This window comes from Sorex fumeus, unplaced genomic scaffold, assembly GCF_029834395.1.
Source record: "Sorex fumeus unplaced genomic scaffold, SorFum_2.1 ptg000006l, whole genome shotgun sequence".
Classification (NCBI taxonomy): domain Eukaryota; kingdom Metazoa; phylum Chordata; class Mammalia; order Eulipotyphla; family Soricidae; genus Sorex; species Sorex fumeus.
In genome coordinates, this window is record NW_026606063.1 from 37,229,807 (window position 1) to 37,242,528 (window position 12,722).

At 43.6% G+C, this 12,722-nt stretch overlaps 1 protein-coding gene across 2 annotated transcripts in view; it reads right to left on the reverse strand.

The window, feature by feature from the left end:
• The window catches only part of STAMBP (STAM binding protein), a 30,437-nt gene extending 29,044 nt beyond the window's left edge, over positions 1–1,393 (reverse strand). The window contains exon 1 of one of the 2 annotated variants that reach the window (XM_056124353.1): positions 1,360–1,393. The gene's annotated coding sequence lies outside the window, so the exon portion shown is untranslated. Of the gene's footprint in view, positions 1–1,280; positions 1,325–1,359 lie in introns of those variants that run through there. The other variant, XM_056124361.1, reaches the window with a different exon arrangement.
• Between the last annotated feature and the right edge of the window lie 11,329 nt (positions 1,394–12,722).

Here is a 12,722-nt window from a genome sequence, read left to right on the forward strand (position 1 = left end):
CTGGGGTTTTCCCCCCTTGGGTCTCAAAGCCCCGTCATTCTACAATTTTTACATTTATTGTTACAGTTAGAACCAGAATTTAAATTTTATGAATTTGAATTTCATATATATATATAGTATATATATGGGCTAGAGCGATAGCACAGTAGGCAGGGCATTTGCCTTGCATGCAGATGACCTGAGCTTGATTCCTCCATCCATCTTGGAGAGCCTGGCAAGTTACCGAGAATATCCCACCTGCAGGGCAGAGCCTGGCAAGTTCCCCATGGTGTATTCGATATGGCAAAAACAGTTACAAGTCTCACAACAGAATCTTTACTGGTGCCCCCTGGAGCAAATCAATAAACAATGGGAGAGCAGTACTACAGTGCATATATATATATATATATATATATACACTCAACTATATATCATTTCCAAAAGATCCACACTGAAAAACAGTACACCCTAACCAGCATGTCAGCATGCTTCAGAATATACAAGCTACAGAATTCATGTTAGAACTCAAGGCATTGTGTCAAACTGACCCCCTGAGCGTCCTTTCAGTCACAAAGCTTAGCCTGGAAACCCTCACATTGGACTCCAAAGTGTCCCTTTCGTTCTCCACTCCCAGACCTAGGGGGGTCATCTTTACTGAGCCAAGCCCACCTCCCCCACTCCACGGGGCCTCTTCTCTACCAAGCATCCCCAGCAAACCCCTTTATGGAGAGGAGATTCCAGTTCCCACTAAACTCCTTTGGGGGACTCGGAAAGGCCCTAGCAAACCCAACACCTCCCCAAATCTCCCTAGCTGGTCGAGGGGTCCAGATTCACAGAAGCCCAAGGCGCCTGGCACTTCGTTAACCCTCAAAGAGGATCTTTGGGGTCGACAACTGTATCTCCTGGGGTGGGCGGGGGGAGGGGGAGAGGGAGCGGGTAAAAGAGGGAAAGAGGGGCCCTGGGCAAGCAGCGCCGGGGACTACAGGGTTAAACAACACTCCCAGGAGCCGTGAAGAAGGGGTGGAGAGAGGTGGGTCTGGGATTGAGGGGCCCGAGATGTGCAGGAGGGCTGAGAGGAGCAGCAGGGAGGAGCCCGGGAGGAGCCCGGCACGATGGAGAGGGGCCACCTGGCAACGGCTTGACGCCCACTTCGGGTCCCGTGTCCCAGAGCCCAGCAAAAATCACTTTAGGTTTCCCCGAGCTCTTCCCCCCCGGGGTGGGCGGGGAAGCGCTGTGCCGGCGGGGGGCGCGCGGGGCCCCGACCAGGGCGCGGGGGAGGCCCAGGCTGCGGGCACACTCACGGCGGCCGCTCCCCCGCCGAGTCCCGCCGAGCTCAGCGACCCCGCCCACCGCCGACGTTTTCCCCGGACCCTTCCCCACCTGTGCCGGCAGCTGACACCCGGAGCTTCCGGAAACGTCACATCCGGCGCCAGGCCCCGCCCCCACAGCGCTCGTCCGTCAAATCCCCTCCCGAGAATTCAGGTTTCCCCCACCTCCTCCCGGGAGGAGGGACTAGTCGGTGGGCGGGGCTAGCAGCGACACCTGCGGGAAAACTGGCCAATGAGGAGACGGCAGCCACGTTGATGAGGGAAAAGCCACCCGGAAGAAGCCGGAACTCAAGTGACGGGACCACCCCAGGGCAGGACCAAGCTTAGCTTTCAGGATTTTGATTTTGCAAATTTGTGGTGGCGGTGGTGGTTTTTTGTTTGTATTCCCCCAGATAGTCCCTTCATTACACTCACACACGTGCAGCGTTCGGAGAGGGTTGCTGACCTGAGTACAAACTACAGAACCCGAGTACAGCTAAAGTAATTAGGGTTTCGAAATCAGAGGAGAGGAAACTCCTTCATCGTTTAGCTTGTGTCACTTCACACACAAAAATGGGCTGGCCGGAGGTATTAGGTAAAAGATCTCTTTGTTGTCTAGATATGAAGGTGTAGAACACGCTCTCTTTATCGCTGTTTTATTTAGTTTTTTTTTTTGGGGGGGGGTCATACCCAACGCTCAGCGGTTACACCTGACTCTGCACTCAGGAATTACTCCTGGTGGTACTATATTACTCCTGGGAATTACCCCCAACAGCGCATGTTGGGGGAGTGGGGAACCATGTGAGATGCCAGAGGTAGAACCTGGCAAATTCCCTAGTCTCTTTCTTCTCTCTCTCTCTGACCCCTGAAACACATGTCTGAACCCCAATAAAATTTATTTGAAATAAAAGCTAGTGTCTGAGTCCCTGTGCAAAGCAATAAGGACACCAAGATCTGTATTGTATAGTTTCTTTCCCTGAAACCTGAAAGGGGTGATTTAAACTCCAAATATAAGATGTCAACGTTGGCCGATGGGGAATGTATGAAAACAATTCTTTCTAAAAGTCCTGAGGGGTCCATACTCATGCTCTCCAGAACACTGTATATCACCAGTCAGAAAATTTATGCGTTGTTTTAAAGTTTTATTTTTGTTTGTTTGTTTTGATCTTCTGAGCTGTGCTGAGGGGGCACAGGGACCATTTCTTGATCAAGCATGGGTTGGCTCAACACTAGGGCCCTAAGGTGCAGAGTCCCCTGCCTCTGTGCCATGTCCCAAATCCCAGATTCTCAAGGGCTCAGAGCTGTGTGTGGCTCAATATAAAATGGTTGCCATGCACGTGTGAAACCAGGACTTGATTCTTAGTGGCACTGGCATTGTGTCCTTCCCAGGGTTCACAGCATTCTAGTTTCTGGTGAGAACCATAAACAAGTTTGTTACCAAGGGCATCATAACAGGAATAAAAGGTCAACGGGAGGGCCTTTACCTTTACCTAGGAATAAAAGGAAAGAACAAAATTAACAAAGACCTTTTTTTTTTTCTTTTTGGGTCACACGAGCGATGCATAAGGTTTCCTCCTGGCTTTGCACTCAGGAATCATTCCTGGTGGTGCTCAGGGGACCATATGGGATGCTGGGAATTGCACCCGGGTTGGCCACGTACAAGGCAAACGCCCTACCTACTGTGCTATTGCACCTTTTTTAAAAAAAAAAGTATAACTCTTGATCCCTAGCACCACACGTGGTCTCCTGAACCCCACCAGGAGTGATCCCAGAACAGAGAGCCAGAAGTAAGTCCTGAGCACTGCTGGGTATGACCCCTTAAAAAATATAGCTCTCTGCAAAAGGCAATGCCCTGCCACAGAGGCGGGGTGGGATGGGGGGGGGAGGGGTTGGGATGGGGGGTGGGGAGGCTACTGGGATCTTTGGTGGTGGAGAATGGGCACTGGTGGAGAGATGGGTACTCAATCATTGTATAACTGAAACCAAAGCATGAAAGTTTGTGAGTCTACAATTGTACCTCATGGTGTTTCACTAATAATACTAATAATAATAATAAATTTTTAGAATTAGCTCTCTAATGATAGTTTCCCATCCTTCCTGTCAAATTCTGAATTCCTATAAGTTTTACTGTACTGTCTTCAAGGACCTGCTAAGAGTCTCATCCTAGGGCATACCTCTTCAGCCAAGCCAGCCTCCAGATCTTTCCTTTCCCCCACCTTCTGTTGTATATATTTCCCTTGACTTCCCTACAGTATTCTGTGGCCATTGGCTTTTTAGATTTATGGTAGAAAGCACTTAGCAGATTTTCTCCCTCTCTCTTACAAGCTCAATATGCAGGTCAATGCTAGAACTCACTTTTGATTCTCTTAGATCCTCTGCAAATAAATTTGGGAAGATAGCTGTACGGGGCACTCAACTATATTTTGAAAACTATTTCACTACTGGGCCAGATTTGTGACTCAGTGTAGATGTGTATGTATTGCTTGCATGGGATCCTAGTTTCCACCCTTCTCCTTTTCCTTCTCCTTTTGCTCTACCCCCTCCTTCTGCTATTGCTTACACACACACACACACACACACACACACACACACACACACACACACACAGCTTCTCTATTGATTCTTTCCCACTCAGGTTTACAGAAGTATAGGGGGCATCTAGGAAAGAACCAATACAGGACATAAATTCAACCCATTTAGCCTCTTACTAGTAAATATTGTTTGAGGATACAGTATGTGCCAGTTTCTGTTCTAGGTGTTAGGGTTGTAGTATTAAGTAAAACCAGATTGTGTAGATTAGATTACTTTTGTAAGTACAGGCAAAAACACCTAGCATTGGGGGTTTGGGGGGGGAGAGATTACCTACTGAGCACAGTTTGTAATCACTTATCATCCCATTGTTCGTCCATTTGCTCAAGCGGGTGCCAGTTATGTCTCCATTCAACCCTGTCACGTGCTAATGTAGCCCAGTGGTGTCTGCTCACTCTAGGAACCTGAAGAGCATCAAACCGTTTGTTCAGGGTCTTGATGAAGAAATCTGACCATCTCATAGGTGGGCGGTCCTGTGTTCTTTGGACATCCCGTGGAATCCAGTCGGTAACAGCTCTAGTCCAGTGGTCATCTCCAAATCTCAATACTGAGCACAGCATCAAAAATAAAAAATAAAAAGCTCTTTTCTGTAATTTTAAATAAGTCAACATATTTCAAAAACTTTCTGGATTTAAGAGTATAATGAGAAGGCTTTAAGAAACCACAGCTGGGAAGCACATAAAAGGATGCATAGTCACAAACACAGTCACCCCTACGCACAGGTTTCCCGAATATTAAAAAGTGAGTATGCCCAGGTACTGGCAGTTCTGAAGATAAAGACTCAGGGAATAGGATGCAGGGTTCATTTTGGGTGGGGAGATCTGAAAAGATTGACCAGAGCTCTTAACTTTGGGGATAAGTGGTTAGCACTCTTGGCTTTATAGAACCAGAAACAAAAGATAAAACCCTGACCGAGGTGGAGACTTGGCATTCCTCATTTCCTCATTACTTGGGAAAATTAAAATTTGTACGATATTTTACATAAAACCAGGCAGTTAAAGCTTTAAAAAAGACTCTGCTAACTTCTTAGCATAAGTGAGAATATCTTTACTACTTTCCCAATGGTTGGAGGCTCTGCATGGAATGCAGGCTAAATTAAGCATTATAGCAAATAGACTCTAACAAGTCACCTAGTGGACTAGTGCTAGACTAGAAATTGAGATTCTTTTATCCCTGCAGCCCACATCTAGTCATGAAAACTCTTTAAATATGACAGCCTCCACAAGATTTCTGGAGTACATCCATATACTTTGGCATGCTATTTCTATGCGCTCATTGGTATGTAGCCTCAGGGTTTAGAAAACAAAGGCCCCAAAGAACTTTTAGTGAAAGTCAAAACTGAGAAAGACTCAGGCACCTATCACTTGCTTGCTTATTACTTCTGTGATTAGTGTCCAGTCTAGAGAGTAATCTAGTTAGTACAAAAGTAGTTAGTACTTGAAACAGAAAGATCAGGGCTGGTGAGAGAGCCCAGTATGCTTCACATGATGAGGCCACGAATTCAACTCTCATCATCCAAAATGAAGAACTAAATTACCAAAAGATCAGGTTATACAGCTCCTGGGGTTAAAATCCGCCAATACTTTTCCATGACATTTAGAATATAGATCTTCGAGTGATTCCTGCCCTGGTTGTCTCTTTTCTCACTATCCACTTTCTTGTTGCTGGCAACTCTCCAGCCCCACTATCTCCACTCAGGACTTTTGTTCAGCTGTTCCTTGCAATGTTCTTGCTCTGCTTTTCACTTGACTGGCTTCATCCTGTCATTTGTGCTCAGATCACAAGTCACCCCTTCTGAGTGAACCTCTCTGACCACAAGCTAAGTCCCCGGCCAGTCACTTTGCATTGCTTCCCTCCCATTTTCAAACGTTTCATCATGCTTATCCCTGTCAGCTCTGACCTGGACTCTCTGTCATTTTTCATTCCCCACTTAAATATAATCTCTAGGAAGACAGAAATTTCTTCTGACTCATTCACAGCTTTTCACCCAGTGTCTAGAACAGCTTGGGATTCCAGACAACATTCAAATACTGTTGGGTGTTCCAATGTTGTTGAATTAAAGGTTGTACTGTCATTCAAATGAGTTACAGTTATGGGTAGCTGGGTTATAGTGATAACTAAGGGAAAAATTGAAAAACATTGGCCATTATGTTCCTGGGACCAAGTTTTCTAGAAGACAGAGCTAGCAGCAAAATACCTCCATGCTTCGATGGCTGCATTGACTGAGCAAATATTTATTGAGTTACTCTCATGCTCACAGATCTACACCTGGATCCATAATGAAAACAGACAACTTAGTTCCTATGATCTTAAGTCCTTCATGGATGAAGGGTTAAAGTCATCTTAAGGAAAAAGTCTTTTAAAGATGAGTAAATTCCTCAAGGGAAGGCTAAGTGAGTTTCATGCTTGACACACTAAAATGACCTCTGTTTTGGAAAGGATCTGTGGACCTAGGGCCACTCCTGGAGGTCCTCAAGAGCTCTTTCTTGCCCTGTGCTTAGGAGTGACCCCTGCCTTTGCTCAAGGGACCACCTGCTCAGGGGATCATATGCAATGCTGGCGATTAAACTAGGTTCAGTCACATGCAAGACAAGCACCTCACAGCCTGTTCTATCTCTTTGACCCTAAAGCGACATGTTGTGAACATTGGTAGGCCACTGGGATGCTCAACGTAGAAATACCTTGGATACTGGGGGTGGAGCAATAGCACAGCGGGCAGAGCCTTTACCTTCCACGCAGCTGACCCGGTTCAATCCCCAGCATCCCATATGGTCCCCTGAACACAGCCAGGAGTAATTCCTGAGTGCAGAGCCAGAAATATCCCCTGTGTATCGCCGAGTGTGACTCAAAAAGCACCCACACACAAACAAACAAACAAAAAAACCCAAAAAAACCTTGGATACTAACACAAAACAATTTTTGGTGTGAACCCATTGGGAATATGAAGTGGCAAATGCAATTTGAAAAATAATTGGGAAGGAAAAGATGTGGAGTGGAAAATAAAGAAAAACATAGCAAGTTGCACTGGATTCTTATATATGTAAATTGTGAGTGAATCAGGCAAGTGGGCAGGTACGGAAGGGCCTCCACATGGAAGTAATAAAACCAACTATTCGTAAGGCTGCTAAAAACCCACCTGTGAACACAGGAACTAAGCCTGATAAGACCTCACCTGATGTCAACAATAGATCCAGAGAAGGCTGGATGTTTCCAGCAGGACAAATGAGTAGTTCCAGCAGGAACAAATGCCAGGAAAGGACTTCCCCTTGGCAACCTCCTTAGCAACAGACTTTTACTTAGGTAGACAGCCCTCTGTGGGGCAGGTTGAGAGAAACCATATAAAAGTCAACTTGAACAAAGGAAGCTCATGCATGTGGTGCCCTATCACATGTGCTGCCCACATCTCCCCTCTTGAGATGTATACTTTAATACCTTTATACTTGAATGCTGGGATGTGTACTGGGGCTCTCTCTCCACTCTGGAGAAGGCCAGATTCTCTCTTGAGTGTGCTACTCGCTTTCTCTCTCTCTCTCACTCCACTCCCCACCAATCAAAACTTCCAAATAAAACCGGTTTTTACTTCACTGCTCCTCTACTCCTAAAACTCTTTTCTAAGTGGCAAAGATGGTGGACCTGAACATTCTGGATAAGGTTTGGGTAACGATTAACTCTTCTTTCCTGCAAAGAAGGCTCACTGCAGACTCAATCCTAGATTTCCCCAGCCATTCCCTGGGTGGCAGAGGTGAATAGAGAGAAAGTGGCAGATTTTCTTCTCTAAGCTACCCCTTTCTCCTCTCCCACTTCGCATAAGTGGGGAGGCATCATGAATGCACACAAATTATGTTCCTTTTCAGTTGGAATCCTGATGAAATTATTCCTAGAAGTTAGTAATGCCAGTGACAGGAAGATGTATCAGAGGTTAAGAGCTCCACCTATAGTTTGAAGACTGTATCTACAGTCCCCCAAAACTATTACTTGGGAAAGTGAATTTTTGTACTTTGAAAGGTCTTCATCTATAGAACAAACATGATTGCCACCCATTGCCTCTTTTGCAAACCACAACACCCAAAAGGAGAGAGAGAACAAAAGGGAATGCCCCGCCACAGAGGCAAGTTGGGATGGGGGGATGGGGAGTGGGAGGGATACTGGGATCCACGGTGGTAGAAAATGGGCACTGGTGGAGGGATGGGTATTTGATCATTGTATAATTGAAACCCAAGCACAAAAATTTGTAAGTCTACAACTGTACCTCATGGTGTTTCACTAATAAAAATAAAAAAAAGAAAGGTCTTTATTATGTTTTGCTATAATTCATGTTCACGGTGAATAGGGGTCATTTTTATTTCAAATGAATTTCCTTGTATTACCTGCCAGTTACTTTCATCCTCATAATTCAAAGGCTTTGTTTTAGATAAGTGTTCTATTCTCAAGGTTGTTATTTCCAACAAGAATAAAATTAAATAAGACTTTTTTATTTTGCTTTGGGGCCACACCCAACAGAGCTCAGGGCTGGCTCCTGACTCTGCACTCAGAGTTCACTCCTGGCAGGCCTGGGGACTCTATGGGGTGCCAATGATCGAACCCAGATCAGCGGCATGTAAGGCAAATGCCTTACCTACTGTTCTATCACTCTAGCCCTTAGAATCATTTTAATTACACATTTTGAATTAAGGATTTTATTATTATCTTATTTTGGGTTTAAAAAGTCATTTATAGGAACTGGAGCAATGGCACAGCGGGTAGGGCATTTGCCTTGCACACGGCCATCTCAGGTTCGATTCCCAGAATCCCATATGGTCTCCCGAGCACCGCCAGGAGTAATTCCTGAGTGCATGAACCAGGAATAACCCCTGTGGATCGCCAGGTGTGACCCAAAAAGCAAAAAAAGAAAAAAAAGTCATTTATAAATACATAATTGGCAGTTGTGATTAGGTATTATAATATGGAATGAGAGATAAAAGAAATTGCATGCTACTATTATAAACTGGAAATATTTAAACAGGCATTCAACTGATATTTATTGAGTAGGCAGCTGAATAAACCTCAATTAACAGTATCAAGCACTGTTTAATAAAGGAGTAGGTATATACAATTCAGTAAGTAGACAGAAAAAAATCCCTGCCTTCAAGGATCTGTGATTTAAAAGGAGCTTACTTTAGGTGAGGAAGTGATGGATTATTATAAGAAATCATCCCCTAATCAAAAAGCCTCAAGGTTGGGATATTCCCCTAGGTAAATACGCACCCAGGAAAGAATAGCAGGCAAGCTTAGAATAGATGACAAAATGCCTTCCAGCCGCAAACTTGTGCCAGGCAAACATAGGATAATACTGCTTAGGGTCTTTAGATATAGGAGACAATATGACCAAAAATGGAACAGGAAACGGTCACAATGTTATTTATTTTGGTTTGGGGACCACATGTGGCCAGGCTCAGGGCTTACTCTTCACTTTGCGTTCAGGAGGAGCTCAGTCAACTGGGCGCAAGACAGGTGCCCTGCCCACTGAACTATTTCTCCTGCCTCAACACTTTATATTTTATGGATGCCTTCTGATTTGCTCTGTGAACTACACTAGCCTCTGTTCTCCTTGTACCTACGGCACGTTGATGTACTTACTAACAGTCCTTGATGTCTCTGTCAACTTAAAGAGTGGCTCACTTGTTGGGATCTGGTGGGATTAGGGGAACAATATTCTGTTGTATGACCTGCCTGTGAGACAACTGATGGCGGCCCAGGTGACCCTAAATCTTGGACAATCCATGTGTTTGTCTGCATATGTTTTTGTCTCATTCTCTGTGACTGACCCCTGCTGGATGGAGTTTGAAAGTGGCAATTGGATTTGGCAGATTAGAAACAATTTAGACAGATTATAGTCAATTATTGTAATAAATTACACCTTCTATTAGAAAATCCCAAGTAGTATGGGATAATTGGAGATCTATAAAGAGAATCAGAATGATAAAAGTAATTCTTGAAGGCAGTTGTAATTTAAAATAGTGTCAAATCTGGAACATAGTGATAGTCCAGTGGGTAAGGTATTTTGGTTTGTACATGGTGACTTGGGTTCAATCCCTGGCATACCATCCCATATGGTCCCTTGAGCCCTTGAGGATTGTCCTCATACATGGCAAGCACCTTACCCACTGTTCTATCAATCCAGTCCCAGGAATGTGTGTGTGTGTGTGTGTGTGTGTGTGTGTGTGTGTGTGTGTGTGTGTGTAGGGAGAGGTTTTGGGCCAGCCCCAGTGATACTCAATTCCTCCTGTATATATGCTCAGGAGTGATTCCTGGTAGTGCTCATGGAATCATATATGGTGCTGGAGATAGAACCAGGGTCAGTCACATGGAATATTAATATATTAACCCCTGTATTATTGCTCAGTTCCTGGAGTAGAAATATTATTTAGAGTGAAAAAATAAGAGCCAGTCAGAGCCAGTGCAAAGACAGAATCAGAAAGTTTGCTGGTGAAGGAGCAGCCAAGGCCCCAGGGCTGATTTTATATTAGAATTGAAGAGTTGAGCAGAGACAGAGACAGGTCATCAAAGACTTACCAATTTACTGTGTGTGGTTTTTGAAATAGATAATATTTGCTGATCCTTAATTAACAAAAGGAAGATAGAAAGAAAGAAAGAAAGAAAGAAGAAATAAAGAGAAGGAAGGAAGGAAGAAAGGAAAAGGAAAGAAAGAAAGGAAAATGAAAGAAAGAAAGAAAGAAAAAAAAAGAAAGAAAAAGGAATGTAAGAAAGGAAAAGGAAAGTAAAGGGGCCTTATAGGCCATTGTAAGAATGTTGGCTTTGGTTCTGAGAAAAATTAGGAGCTATAGGGGTGTTTGAATGGAAAAGGTATCATCTCATGTTTTGAAATAAACATTATGGTGACTGAAAAATTTTAGGGGGACAAAAAGAAAACCCAATTAGTATTTAGGACATAAGATATACTGGGGTAAACCTAGGTGAAAAAAAGCAACAGATACAATTTAGCAGGACATTTACAAAACTTTTGGGGAACCCACTCTTGGTGATACTCAGGGCTTACTCCCTGTGCACAGGGATCACTCATGGCAGGTTCAGGGGACCATATGGGATGCCAGGTTTTGATCTAGGGTCAACTATTTCCAATGCAAGTGCCCTACAAGTGCCTGGCATCTCTTAGATCCTGTGTGAGCATTAGGTTAGTCAATTTCCAGTTTCAACATAAGATCATCTTACATTTCCTTCAGTGCTCTCCATCATTGTAAAGCTGCATTTTGGGGAGTCATTATAAGAAAAGGCCAAAATAGTTTGAATATCAATGTGGAGCAGGAAACAAGAATAGCCATGTCTAATTTCAGTCCCAGGTTCTACATGTTGCTACCTGCCGAACAGCAACACAGGTTCCATTAACAAGTACTGTGTTTATTTAAGAATGAGATAGGAAAAGATTTTTAAATTTTATATGTGCTGGTTTCAAATATTTGTTGCTGAAGCGTTATATTGTTTTACAAGCTATTATGTTATTGAAGTGTTGTGTTTTTTTTTTCTGTGACTGTTCTAACTAATCACCTGGTAGCTTAAACATCAGAAGAAAAAAAATCCACACTCCTGGAAGCCAGAAATTTAAATTTAAAATTTAATAGACACAATGGTGTCAGCCAGGATACATGGCTTCTCTAGAAGGTCTTTAGCCTGTATTTGCTTTTATCTTCTGATAAAGCAGCTTGTCTGGTGGATAATACACTCACTTCTTGGGCTTCATGGTCACATGACCTTCTCTTTTAGATGCATCATCTTCTTCTGTCTCCATTTTGTCAGAAAAAAATGCTATGCTCTTCACTCACCTGAAAATGCACCAAATCTCTCCATCATCAGCCACTGCATCCATTCAATCAAGTTTTTATAAAACAAAGGAACATTTGCAGGGTTAATGATCTCTTTGAATGGCCATTATCTAGTCTACACCATGAGGTTGTTACCATCTAAAAACACATGAATGGGACAGTATTTTGTGTGTGTGTGTGAATGCTTTTAATTTTTGTGTTGGAGCCACACCTGATGGTGCTCAGAGCTTCCTCTTGGTTTTGCACTCAGGGATCACCCCTGGCAGGGCTCAGGGGACCATATGGAGTGCCAGGGAGCCAACCAGGCCTACAGTGCAAGACAAGCACCCTACCTTCTGTACTATGTCTCCACTCACTGTCAGTATTTCCTTTAGCATATGTGTGAGACGTCCAGGGCTCTGTGCATTTATAAATTGTGGAAACCTCTCCAATATGGTAGATCCATACAACAGAATATTAGTCATATGAAGTACTGACGCACAGATGAACTTTGAAGGCATCAGGTTTGGACAAAAGCAGTCACAAATGGCACATATTTTAGGACCCATGTATATGAAGTGTTCAGAGAAAGCAAATTCATAAAGACAAAAAGATGAATGTTGCCAGGAACCAGAGGAAAGAGAGAATGAAGAGGTAAAGGGTATTGAAGAGGCTGTTTTTGGCAATGATGAAAATGGTATGGATACAATCATAGTAATAGTTGCAGAACCAGCAAGTATACCAAATGCCTTTGAAGTTAGTATGAAATGGTGGATCCAACAAAAAATAATCTTTATGCAGATGTGTATTTTAAAAGTGTTCAAGTTCTCTTTCTTTCACTCATTCCCTAGAAGCATGTAGGAAAATTGGGAATAACATTTGGGCTGTATCAAATTTTTTTCTTAGCAAACTCTAAATTACCTAACATAATACACTTACCTTTTTCATGGTAGCAATGTAAGGTGGTAGGACACTCCCCCTTCCGGGCAGAATCCGTGTGCTGGCCAAGGTGTTGTTACTATTTTCCCCTTAAAGAAACACTGAAAACATT